General features: G+C 38.8%; 1 protein-coding gene across 3 annotated transcripts in view; it reads right to left on the reverse strand.

Annotated features, from left to right (window-relative positions):
* The window catches only part of LOC106081960 (uncharacterized), a 612,487-nt gene that overhangs the window by 306,313 nt on the left and 291,614 nt on the right, over positions 1 to 14,560 (reverse strand). For all 3 annotated transcript variants that reach the window (XR_009398108.1, XM_059367731.1, XM_059367730.1), the window contains one exon: positions 12,086 to 12,114. The gene's annotated coding sequence lies outside the window, so the exon portion shown is untranslated. The remainder of the gene's footprint in view (positions 1 to 12,085; positions 12,115 to 14,560) is intronic.

The following is a 14,560-nucleotide window of genomic DNA, read 5'->3' on the forward strand; positions in this document are numbered from 1 at the left end:
AAAATCATGTTAAGCCCTTAAAAAAAGACGACATAATTAGCTGCAATTGGAAGTTACAAAAAGAGCTCTTCATAAGTTAGCAGTCGTGACTTTAAGAGACATCATCCTTTTTCGTTCAACATCATGCTCTGCGACAAACGAACACAGAACTTGGTTTATCCCTTTCTACACGTACGAGTGTTAGAATTTGTAATTTAGCTGAAAAAGTTTTTAAATTATTCTGTGGTGTGGAAAGCAAGTAAATGCCAATTAAAAACTTAGTTTCACAGAATTTCATCACCTTTGTAAAAACTAAATAAAATAAAATAACATTTTATGGTGTTAAAAAAAATATTATGTCGTTTTAAATATGCAAAGAGTTAAGTTTTAAGCAGAATAAACAAAAAATTGAAACATTTTTGTAACACTCAAGTATTTAGTAGAGTGATAACAACCATGTTGTATGTGGGTGGTCATCAAAGTCCGCTCGGCCAATGAATTTCAGTGTTTATTGTTAAAATTTTAACACAGCTTAAATATTTTTGTTGAATAAAATTGTGTGTGTTTTTTTTTTGTTTCTTTTTTTTAGCATCGATAGTGTGTAGCCAATACATTCCACTCTATTAAGCATTCATATGTGGGTAGATGGGAACAATGAAAATATTATGTATATATACAAATCAAATTCAATTTCCGTAAATGGATTATTTTTTTATTTGGCAGAACCAAGCTGAATTTAAGTAACACTTTTCAATCTAATATAACAACGGACAATGAATTCAAATAAGAGTTAAGGATAAACAAAATCTTGCAAATTAAAATTCTGTTAATTTACAAAGCGAAATTCAAACTTTTTGCGTAAAAAAAAAACACCGTAGCGGGGTCGATATATAAGAAATCTTGTATATAAAACTCAATTTGTGTTTGTTTGTTACGTATAGACTCAAAAACGGCTGAACCGATTACTTTGAAATTTTCACAGATTGTGTAGGTTGGTCTGGAAGGAAACATAGGCTATATAATTTTTTGATTTTGGGAGGGGGCGGACCCTCCCCCTTACCCCAAAAGTACTATCCAAAGTGGACCGATCAGGACAATATGGGATTTAATTGAGTGGTAATCAAGTGTAGACTACGAATTTCATCATAAAAGGTGGGTCCAGTACCTGGGGGGCCGCCCCAAAACCCCATAAAATAGGTTTATTTGACGATCATGACAATATGCGAATCAAATGAAAGGTATTCGGGAGCAGATTACGAATATGGTCAGAAAATAGGAATAGGCATTATAATTTATTGATAACAGAGGGGGCGCAGACCCTCCACCGTTACCCAAAAACTCCACCCAAAATCAAAAGTGGCCCGATAAGGACAATATGGGTATTAAATGAAAGTATGCGGGAGTAAATAACGAAGCTGGCATACAAATTCATGTCGAAATATAGAGGGTCATCCCACCGGAGCAAAAACGCCCAAAATGAGTACATTAGCCAATCACGGATATATGGGACTCGGTTTGTTTGTTCCGTATAGGCTGAAAAATGGCAGAACCGATTTTCTCGAAATTTTCGCATATTATGTAGGTTGATCTGGAAGGAAACATGGGCTATATAATTTTTCGGTATCAGAAGGGGGACGGGGGATCCAAAATCGAAAGTGGACCGATCAGGACAATATTGGTATCAAATAAAATGTATTGAAGAGTATAACTCGAATATGGTATTCAAATTTGGGTCTAAGTACCCATCGGGCCAACCCAACCCCAAACCTCCCCCCAAACAGACATATTGGACATTCATTTCAATATGGGGCTCAAATGAAAGGTATTCGGGAGTAGATTTCGAATCTGACATACAACATCAGATCAAAGTATAAGGGGTCACGACATCCCTCAAAAACGCCATTAGACCCATTATGACTATATCATACTTGGCTGAACCGATTGTCTTAAAATTTTCATAGATTGTGTACGTTTATCTGGAAGGAAACATAGGTTGTATAATTTTTGGATATCGGGTGGGGGCGGACCCTCCCTCTTACCCCAAAAAAGCCACCTATATCCAAAAGTAATCCGATGGGCACAAAAGGTTATCAAATGACAGGTATTGAAGACTAGCAAATGAGTATGGTATAAAAATGTGGGTCCTCAAAACTCCTCTTAACAGATATATTCAAAGTTCATGTCAATATGGGACTCAAATGAAAAGTATTAGGCCGTAGATTACAAATATAGCATAAAACATTAGGTCCAAGTGATGGAGGGTCGTCCACCCCCAAATACCCTCAAAAGGGCATATTAGCCGACCATGGCTATATGGGACTCAAATGAAAGGTATTAGGGACTAGATTACATATATCACATTAAAATTTGTGTCAAAACCTATGTGGCGCTTTTCCTCCTAAAGATACGTCAAAAGGCATATTTGACCCATTATGAAAATATGGGACGCAAATGAAAGGTATTTGAGATTAGAAAACGAATTTTATATCCAAGTTTGGAGTCAAATGTTTTGGGGTACACCCTAAAGCACCCCCTAAACTGAACTTAATTTCCGTTGGGAATAAAGAATGAATTTGATATCTATTTTCATGCAAAGTGCCGGTGGCCGCCCCAGCCCCAAAACACTCTTCAAGCGGTTCATATTTACTAGCCGTGGCAATATGAGGCTCAAATTAAAGGGATTTGGAAGTGCAGCACGAATTTGATATTCATATTTGAGTCGAAATATCTGAGGTGCTATCACTCCCCTAATGAGAACTTTACCCCAAGGAAGAACATTACCATCAGGAACCTAGAAAGGGGAAAATTCTCACACATCAATGAGTGCTTTCCGATTCAAGTTTAAACTGATAAAGGACCTTTTCTATAGCCGAGTCCGAACGGCATCCCACAGTGCGACACCTCTACGGGGATAATTTTTTAAATGATCATGCATGACATTGTACCTCGCAAATGTCGCCAACATTAAGGGGAGATAAACACCGCTTTGTCCGATGTTCTTGCCGAGATTCGAACGCGTTTAGCGTCATAGGCTAAAATGGCAAGAATTCGATATCCGCATTCAGGACGAAGTGTCCCCACCCTAAAAAGATATTAGAGAGTTAAAGAAGGCGCAGCGGAGCGGGCCCGGTTCGGCTAGTTGTTTATAAATATTGGAAAAATAATAATTCGTAAATCTAAATTAAATGTTATATCCACCACCATAGGATAAGTGGTATATTTATTTAGTCATTCCGTTTGCGACACATAGAAATATTCATTTCCGTCCCTATAAAGGGTACATATTAGGGTGATGACTTTTTTTCTTTAAAATTATTTCCTGTTGCACAAACGAATGAACTTTAATTAAAATAACATTTATTTTATTTAAATATTTAAAAACGGCACTCATAAACGACTTTAAAATTATATTTTTGTAAAAAAATTTAAATACTTTCTCAACCTTCAAAAAAGCCACATAACCTATGAACAAAATGAGATATCGATCGTAAAAATCGCTTTACATACTTTGTGTTTAATAACAACTAGCTGGACAGGGCCCGCTCCCTGCACCTTCTTTCACTCTCTTATTTGATCTGAGCCCTATACTGTCATAATCCACAAATGTGTCCAGTTAGGGTATGCTGGGTGTGTCGGCTACCCACGCACCTAGCCTTAACACTTGGCCTCAAAATTGGATATCAAATTCGATTTCTACTACCAAATACCTATTGTTTGAGCCCCTTAATGCCATAGTCGGCAAACATGGCCTTTTTATACCCTCCACCATAGGATGGGGGGTATACTAATTTCGTCATTCTGTTTGTAACTACTCGAAATATTCGTCTGAGACCTCATTAAGTATAGATATTCTTGATGGTCTCGACATTTTATGTCGATCTAGCCATGCCCGTCCGTCTGTCTGTCGAAAGCACGCTAACTTCCGAAGGAGTAAAGCTAGCCGCTTGAAATTTTGCACAAACACTTCTTATTAGCGTAGGTCGGTTGGTATTGTAAATGGGCCATATCGGTCTATGTTTTGATATAGCTGCCATATAAACCGATCTCCCGATTTAAATTCTTGAGCCTCTAGAGGGCGCCGATTGGAGTTTAGGGGGCGGACCCTGATATAATATCAGCATCGGGTTAGATCACAATTTTGTTTGACCCTATAATGTCAAGCATTTTGAAGGTGGCTATCAAGATAATCAGGGCAACGGGTCTTGTTCAGACACCAAGGAATACATTTTTATGTCAGATTTGTGCTTTGCTTTTAACTACCTTTCATTTGATACCCATATTATCCAAAGGGGTAAGAGTCCTGTTGGGGGGTTTCTTGGGGGTGGAGAGCCCCCAAAACACTATGGGCGAAATTTGTGTAACAAGTTCGTACTCTATTCTTAAATACTTTTCGTTTGATATCCATATTGTCCCAATTGGTAAACACGTCTGTGCGTGGGGGTTTTGAGTGGTGGGGAGGCCCCTTAGACACCAAGGAATAAATTTTGATGTCAGATTTGTACTCAACTTTCATTTGATACCCATATAGCCCAAAGCGGGGAAGGCGCCCTGTTTGGGGGATGGGGGACCTCCCGAACACTTAGTCGAAATTTGTATGCCAAATTCGTACTCTACTCTTAAATACCTATCATTTGACATCCATATTGTCCTAATCGGTAAACATGTCCCTCTGGGTGGGTTTTGGGATCGGGCGTCTCTCCAGATTATTTGAGCCAAAAAAATGGATATAGCTGCCATATATATGTTCGTCCGATTACCAGTAATACAGCAATAAAATTGTCATTTGTTAACCGATACTCGCGAAATTTGACAAGGGTTTTTTTATGAATCTCGACATTACTGTTAAATTTCATAGAAATCGGTTCAGATTTGGATATAGCTCTCATATATATGTTCGTCCGATTTAGAGTAATACAGCAATAAAACGGTCATTTGTTGACCGATTTTCTTGAGATTTGGTAGGAACGATTTTTTCTGTACTCTCGACATTACAAGTGAATTTCATAAAAATCGGTACTATGGTGGTCGGATGGTGGAAAGCTCCGTTTTTATGCGAAGTAGCTGCAAATGCGGCCGCGGGCAATCAGCGATTTTCGAGAGGAGAGTCTCAGTGAGGAGTCAGGTGGCACTGGCTCTTAATTAAATACTGAGTGCCAATGATACTCGAGATGACAAGGCGAGTTATTGGCGCCTTCAAATAACCAATGGCCATCAGCGTCTGTTCCCAGGTTAGGGGCGGGTGGTTCGAGCGTCGGATATTGGAGCAATCGGCTCGCCACAACGCGGGATACATGCAATCCCACAAACCCATGCGGTTGGGGCGCTGGGCCAGTAACCCGCCCACGGAAAACATAGAACTTCTATGAAAAACAAAGGAATAGTAAAAACGGACCCCCCAACGTTGACGACCCACGCAAACGAAAAAAGGACCATGATTTGCGGATCTGCACCTGGAATGTCCGCACTATTTATAGAGAAGGTGCAGTATACGCGCTGGCGGATGTATTAGAGAGGTACGAGGCAGATATAACCGCCTTACAGGAAGTGCGATGGACTGGGAATGGACATCGATATCATAGGTCGGTCACCGGAAGTATTGTAGTAACTGCAGCCTTTGAAAGAATCGAAAGAGAGTCGGTGAAAATGGGTCTGGCAGTAAATGAAGATAAGACGAAATGGATGGTTTCCACTCCCAAAAAACCTTGCACAACCGAGCAGATAAAGAACATGGAGAAAGTTGGGAACCACATCTTTGAGATAGTCAGTAACTTTATCTACCTCGGCACCGCCGTAACCGAAACGAATGATACCAGTTTTGAGATAAAGCGAAGAATAATACTGGCAAACAGATGCTACTTTGGACTAAGTAGGCAATTTAGAAACAAAGCCACCTCTCGACAGACGAAGACTACACTTTACAAGACACTGATACTACCCGTGCTGTTATATGGTTCTGAAGCATGGGTACTTGTGAAAGCAGATGAGGCAGTGCTTGGAGTATTTGAGAGAAAAATTCTTCGTAAAATATATGGACCAGTTTGCGTTAACGGAGAATATAGGCGACGTATGAACCACGAGCTGTATGAGCTGTATGACGACGATAGCATAGCTACACGCATCATATTACAACGGCTGCGTTGCCTAGGTCATGTTGTCAGAATGAATGAAGAAGCTCCAGCAAAGAAGTCTTTTGAAGGCAAAAACACAGTGGTACTCGCAAACCGGGAAGACCAAAAGCCCGATGGAAAGATCAAGTGGTGGGAGACACCTCGAAACTTGGTGTCAGAGATTTTAGAATGAGCGCAGAAGATCGAGGCGCTTGGAATGCTATTCTACGTTCGGCTAGTGGAACAAATATTCTGTCATAGCCAATTAAAATAAAGTAAGTAGGGTATTATAAAGTCGGCACCGCCCTACTTTTGCCTTTCCTTACTGGTTTGTAACTATATCTGCTTGTCGTTAATTTTCATTTTAAACAATTATAAATGAAAAATGCGTTAACGTTAAAACTTTTTATCAACCAAAAAAAAAAATTCTAAAATCCATTAACATTTTATTGGTCTTTTAAAGTTGTGGTCTGGCCAGACCACTTCCGCTCACCAACGTAGAAAAAATTTACGCCCATCCTAGGGTTAAATACTTCCCCCATCCTACCATGATTTGTATAAACATTATAATCAATAATCCATTAGCATAAATTAAGATAAAGATTGGTTTCCTGTCGCCTTGGTATATTTTCAACAACTAGTCAATGGCCAAACAATGCTCTTTCATCCCCATTTCAAAAGAAGTCCTTGACAATTAGCCGTCACTAATTTACAATTCATTATATTTATCCTAATAAGAAAACTATTAACGGCACAACGACACTCAATTAACCATCCGCAACAGTGTGGGAGAGTTAATGAAAGGAAATGTGTCGTTTGAATAAAGCGCTATAACAGGAAAGGTAAACTTAATGAAGGACTCCGTCGAACTCCTACCTGGGACATAGCGAAATTAATTTAATTTAATAAAAGCATAGCGAAACAAAGGCTAAAACATTTTTTTGTTTTTAATTATTTCAAGCCTGGGCAAAGGTATGCCGAGAGCAAGAGTTAGAGTTGAAATAAATACCGGGCATTTTGTATTCGGGCGGCTGTTGCCTTTGTCAAATGACTAAAGGGTGAATTAAGGTTTCATTAAAAAGGTTAATTAGAAATGACTGAAATGTTGTGCTAATTTTGGTTCATGAATTGCGATGTATGTTTAAATATAGAAGCACTGTCATAAATTAATGACAAATATTTAAGGCTAATAATGGCTTTTGAAAAATTTTAGTTCAGCTATTTATATATCTAAAGTTATTTATTAGACCTAAGGACAAAAGCATTTATGAATTAATGGAATAAGACAATATTATGTAACATAGTTTTGCGAAAAAACGACATAGGCGACAAAATTGGCAAAACAAAGAACTCCTTTGCTTTAAGTGCATAGCAAAAGACTATACTTTGCACTGAAAACTCTCGAAAATATGAAATATGTAGTTTGGATCACTGGCTAGCTCGAGGGCCATCGTAGCGCAGAATTTAGCATGTCCGCCTATGACGCTGAACGCATGGGTTCAAATTCTAGCGAGAACATTCTGTGGTGGTTATCCCCTCCTAATGCTGATGACATTTTTGAGGAACTCTACCATTTGAAAACCAGTAAGGAAGGGCAAAAGTCGGTTGGTGCCGACTATATAATACCCTACACCTACCCTATAAGTACAATGTGGGAGCTATATCCAATTCTGAACCAATTTTAATGGACCTCAGCAGATGTTTTCAGATAGGTTATTAAACAATCCTTATCAAATTTGGAGCAAATATGTTCAAACTGTAATAACTACGGTTGGCAAATGACAACATTATTGCAAATTACCCAAAATCTGACGAACATACATGGCGAGAAAAGCGCTGTGCAACTTTTTGGCAAGATTGGTCAATAAATGCAGTTTTATGGCAGCTATATCTAAATCTGAACCGATATCTATGAAATTCACCACTTACATCGAGATTCATAAGAAAATCCCTCCAGCCAAATTACGAGAGAATCGGTTGACAAATGAGCACTTTATTGCAATATTTCTCAAAATCAAACGAACATACATACGTAGCAGCTATATCTAAATCTGAACCGATTTGGAGCAAACTTCTTAGATATTGTGGTAGTCGTGGAGTAAAGTGTTGTACAAAATTGGTAAGTGTGGGTAATAAATGCGCTTGCATTGGCTCTAGGAGTGAAAATAATCGGGCGATATATATATTTATAAGACCTATATCTAAATCTGAACCGATTTCTATAAAATTCAGCAGTAATGTTGGAAGTCAAGAGAACCCCATTCCTGCCAAATTTCGATTGAATCGGTTAACAAATGACCTCATTATTGGAATATTAGTCCAAATCGAACGAACATGTGGGAGCTATATCTAAATCTGAACTAATTTCGAGCAAACTTCTTAGATGTTGTGGTAGTCTTCAAAGAAAGCATTTTGCAAGACTTTGGCAAGATTAGTCAATAAATGCGCTTGCAGTGGCACTAGGAGTGGAAATAGGGCGATATATGTATTTGAGAGCTATATCTAAATCTGGATCGATTTCTATGAAATTTAACAATAATGTTGAGAGTCAAGAAGTCAAATCCTTCCTGCCAAATTTCGCGAGAATCGGTTAACAAATGACCACATTGTTGGAATATTAGTCCGAATCGGACGAACATACATATATTGGAGCTATATCCAAATCTGAACTGATTTTTTTAATTTCACTAGGCCGAAAAACATGCCCGTACCAAATGTGAAGCCGATCGGATGAAAATTGCTAACTGTAGTTTGTACACAAATTACATAGTCAAATCGAATCAGAAAGGGAATCTGAGTCGATCGGTATACCTATTAATGGGTCTATCTCTCTTCCTCCTGAGTGTTACGAACAAATGCACCAAGTTATAATTCTCTGTACCATAGTAGTGGTGTAGGGTACAAAGAGGTGTCGCACTGCGGCATCGACTTGAATCGGACAGCACTCATTTAAAGGGTGATTTTTTTGAGGTTAGGATTTTCATGCATTAGTATTTGACAGATCACGTGGGATTTCAGACATGGTGTCAAAGAGAAAGATGCTCAGTATGCTTTGACATTTCATCATGAATAGACTTACTAACGAGCGACGCTTGCAAATCATTGAATTTTATTACCAAAATCAGTGTTCGGTTCGAAATGTGTTCATTCACCGTTCAGCGATGAGGCTCATTTCTGGTTGAATGGCTACGTAAATAAGCAAAATTGCCGCATTTGGAGTGAAGAGCAACCAGAAGCCGTTCAAGAACTGCCCATGCATCCCGAAAAATGCACTGTTTGGTGTGGTTTGTACGCTGGTGGAATCATTGGACCGTATTTTTTCAAAGATGCTGTTGGACGCAACGTTACGGTGAATGAACACATTTCGAACCGAACACTGATTTTGGTAATAAAATTCAATGATTTGCAAGCGTTGCTCGTTAGTAAGTCTATTCATGATGAAATGTCAAAGCATACTGAGCATCTTTCTCTTTGACACCATGTCTGAAATCCCACGTGATCTGTCAAATACTAATGCATGAAAATCCTAACCTCAAAAAAATCACCCTTTATATGTAAGAAGTTTGCCCCTGTTCCTTAATGTTCATGGGCAAATTTACAATCTTGCTCGTTGGCTATGCCGTTTATGCTTTGTTTTTAAATTCTGAAGAGAAGACCAAAATATTTCTTTACTAATGCTAAAGAGGAGGCCACTGTAGCGCAGAGGTTAGTATGTCCGCCTATGACGCTGAACGCCTGGGTTCGAATCCTGGCGAGACCATCAGAAAAAGTTTTCAGCGGTGGTTTTCCCCTCCTAATGCTGGCAACATTTGCTGGCAACATCTCTCCAAAGAGGCGTCGTACTGGGGCACGCCGTTCGGACTCGGATATAAAAAGGAGGTACCTACCTTAAAACTTGAATGGGACTGCACTCATTGATATGTGAGAAATTTGCCCCTGTTCCTTAGTGGAATGCTCATGGGCAATATTTGTAATTTGTAATGCTAAGGACCCTTTGTAGCATACGAAAAAAACCGAAGTTCGGATGGAGTCGAGGTCATGATCTCCTCGGTGCTCGAATGCAGCAAGTGAATCAAAGTATTAAAATGCAATCGTTCGCTTTTAGGGGGAAGAGTAACTGTTGGGGGTTTGGTATATATTTACAAAAGGAAAAGGTGGCCTGGGCAGGTAATTAATTTGAGCCTTACATCGAGTTGTTCTGACCAAATTTCATATCACTTGCTATGTTTCCAAGCAGTACTTAAGCGATTTTATTTGCTGAAGTTTGGGTTGACTCGGTAGTGGGTTTGATTTTAATTTCTATGACAGAGCCCAAGTAGTCTCCATCCTTTCGTATTGAAGACCTTGGAGACACGTATGCGTATCAGGAACTAATTTACAACTGTCAGTTTATTTACACCAAGGGTTATTTGTTTGGAAGTTGCAAGTTTGGTTATATAGAAGGGAATGAGGACGGTGTTTTTGGACTGTTTTTTGTTTTTTTTTTTCGATATAGTCGTATCAACGCATTATTCTCAGAGAGCTTTATAGGTTAGTACTACATGCATAATAAGGAGCGGCTTAAGAGAGCCAGCAATTGGGGTGCATATAGAAAGTTACGCATATAGTTTATCACTGCTATGACGGACCTCGTTCAGCGTGAACTGAGAAAGTCGATGAAGTTCAGTCGGTTTGATATTCGGAATAAACTGAGCAGCTTTTAGTCAGCAGCAGGAAGAAACTTGTAGTTTTAAGGGATCGTTCCTGGAAGGTGTTATATTAGTCTGAATCGATTTTCACACAAACCTATTGTGTTCATCTTTGGTGTTACATGGAAAATTTCAGGATAATGAGGTAGCAAATGCGACCTTTACCTTGACCACAAAAACCGACAGGCGGACAAACAGTATGGAAAGGATATGAACAAACAGTAAGGGAAAGCATAGACAGACGGGCATGGAATATAGTTAAACCGAATTAGGAAAAGTTTTCGAGTCAAAGATTACACTCCATCACTGAAACAGTAGGGGTGAAGTGTATAGATTATGTTTTAATGATATAAATTTCATATACACCATTTCTGTCTAGTGGTTATGGTTGATCTGTATTTGTCACCCAAAAATGCAGCCTTTGCTACGTTTGTAGCCTTCACAACTTGTCGTCTATATGACTTAAATTCTACACGAAACCTGCTAGTCTTGAATTTCTTCCATCTACTGTATGACCGATCTCTTACCAAAATGTAACTTCTTATGGTCTCATTGAACCGCAGCCTTGTTCATGTGACATCGTCTTAGTTTTTAAAGGCATGTTCTTGTCAATCAGTTGTACTTCTAAAAATGTGGCCTTCTCATCAATATCAATATATATATTTTCCCACAGAACGAAAGCTACGAAAGCTAAATCTCTCAGTAATTTATGAGATTCAATATTTTTGTAATTTGTATATGAAATAGTCTCATCCGAAACGTGTAATGAAAATTACGTTAGAAAAATAAGGTAAAAACATATCCCCCGAGTTGACTTCTTGAGGTTCTAAAAGAGTCAATTATTAACCGGTTTTATTTCATCAATAATCTGAATATAAACTAAGTTTATGCATGTATTTGTTTTTTTTTTTTTTTTTTTTTTTTTTTTTGCAAAATTCTATTTAAGAACTTTATTCATATCTTAAAGAAGACTATCTGCATTGTTTTTAAATTTAAGCATAACAATTTGTTCCAAAAAGCTCTTACTAAGGGAAGAAATGTCATATTTTCAGTCGTTTATATGTGAGTGCGCAAAGAACCGAGGAGACATAGATCAGAGAGCTTTTGAGTTTTAAAGTATATTCCTTTGCTCTGTCTATGACTTAAGACACTTAAATTTAAAAAGTTTGTTTTTACAAAACTATTATCGGATAACATTTTATAATTTATTTGTGACGTAGCAGCAGTCTTTCCGAAAAGTGTGTGATAGAAAAAACACAAAATGGATATAAAATAGAAAAATCATAATCAATCGATAAAAAAAAAACTTACCATTTTTTGATGCCCACATTCGTTTCGATCTGAAATAAAAAATAAATAAATATTAAAAATTAAATATTCCACGCGCAGAAAAAGTTTTGTTAAACGAAATATAAAGATGCTTAGGTTTCAACTTTTTAAGGAAACTTTCCTTTTGTGAAAGATATATTAGTTGGTTATAAGAATTTTGTAGCCCTAACCCTTTCACTACTGAACTAAAAGTAGCAATGATAAAACTATTTTTTTCTCTTCTCTCACTAGTTGAATGGAGTGCTAATAGGCAAATTTTTTTTTTTTTGAGAATATATGTTAGTTGGTTTGTCTGCAGCAAAATGTCGTTGGAGTCCATTGTCATTGGTAGTCAATGGAGTAAATCCAACGAAAAACTACCAATGAATGAATTTTAAGATAAACAAGTAAAGCATGATAAAATCGGCCAGGCTTAATCTTATATACAAATTAGTTAGCATTTTAGAGAAAAATCTTATTCTAACCACATTTCTCCGAGTACTATTTATGAATAGTATGCAGACATATTTTTGTTACTGTATATGACTACCATATAAAGCCATGACAAACCATACAAGTCATACAAGGCATACAAGTCATAAAAAATACCTTCACCAAAATGTCAGGCAAATCGAACAAAAATTGCGCCCTCCAGTGGCTCAGCGTGTCAAATTGGGAGATCGGTTTATATGGCAGCTGTATCAGGATATCAACCGATTAAGACCATACTTGACACAGTTGTTGGAAGTCATACCAAAACGACGTATGCAAAATTTCAACCCAATTGGATAAGAATTGCGCCCTTAGCCCGGTTTATATGGCGGCTATATCAGGTTATGGACTGATTTAGACCATACTTGGCGCAGTTGTTGGAAGTCATTCCTCCAAGTTATGTGTAAAATTTCAGCCAAATCGGATAAGAAATACGCCCTTCAGAAGTTCAAGAAGTCAAGACCCAAGACTGGTTTATATGGCAGCTATATCCGGTTATGAACCGATATGAACCATAATTAGCACAGTTGTTGGAAGTGATGCGAAAATACCACGTGCAATATTGACAATCCCAAGCGAACTACACTAATAAGATATATTTATGCAAAATTTCAAAATTGTACAATCATTGACTACACATATTCACTACAAGGGTCGAAAAGGTCTTACATATGGCATATGACTGGGCTAGACCCAGGGGTTTCAATGTTAACCCACAGAAGACAGAAATATGCCTGTTCACGAGGCAGACGAAGGTGAGCCAATATGACGCATCACGTTTCCGCAATAAAACGATTTCGATATCTGACAAGGTCAAATACTTGGATGTGATCTTAGACAGGAAACTTAAATGGAAGTGCCACATTCTACGCACTATGTAGACGGGCCGTAGGCTCCAAATGTTGCCTGAATCCGAGGATAGTCCACTGGCTCTATAGGAGCGTGATAAGACCAATTCTTACTTACGCCTCAGTAGTTTGGTGGACTTCTATGGAGAAAAAGTGCAACATAAGGACCATACCACAGGTTGAGAGAACATGTTGTATTGGCATGGGCGGAGCGATGAGGACCATGCCAATTAGGGCACTGGAAATAATTCTAGATAGCCGACCCATAGACATACAGAATAAGTGTGGGGCAGCTAATGCGGCCTTGAGACTTAAGCAGATGGGAGAATAGATTGAGGATGGTAAAGCTCATACCATAATGGGGGCCACGATAGGCAACCTGGATGGAAGGGAAGAGGTTTCCGATCAGATACCTGGGACAACACTTGAAGTCGAGTGCATGGCACTGATGCAAGCGGCACAGTCTTGGATTGACGGAACCCTAGTATTGCCATCAGGAAGGTCATGTTGCACGGATGGATCAAAGCTAGAGGACAGAGTAGACATGGGGCTCTACACTGAGTACCCAAGGACTGAGATCTGTTTTAGACTGCCTGACCATAATACGGTCCTGCAGGCAGAAAACGGGACCATTACAGAATGCGTGAGATGGTGTGGTACTAACGCAAGGACTTTGAGTGTGAACATCTTCAAGGACATTAAAATGGCCATACGGGCAATAACAACCAGGAGGGTAAGGTCACGAATCGTCATGGTGTGTAAGATGGAGATTAACGCCTATCCTCATCGTTTGGGTGCTGGGCCATAACGGAGTAAGGGGGAATGAAAAAGCAGATGATTTGGTAGTGAAGGCCAGAGAACTGCCGTCAATAAACTTGGTTAGCCCGAAGCCTTTCGAGTCGATGCAGTCTGATTTAATGGCGTGGGAGACTAACTCGTGAAACATCGAAACAGTCGGTAGGACGGCGAAAATCTTTTGAAGTGATCCGGATCGTGATAGCGTCGTCTATCACTAAAAAGAAGAAGGAAGGAGGTCAGTATAGCTTTTGGTATCATAACGGGACACATAGGACTACGAGCTCGCTTATGCAAAATCGGTGCGGCGAGTGAGCCAAGTGAGCGTGTGTAGGGCATGTGG

This window comes from Stomoxys calcitrans, chromosome 4, assembly GCF_963082655.1.
Source record: "Stomoxys calcitrans chromosome 4, idStoCalc2.1, whole genome shotgun sequence".
NCBI classification, from domain to species: Eukaryota; Metazoa; Arthropoda; class Insecta; order Diptera; family Muscidae; genus Stomoxys; species Stomoxys calcitrans.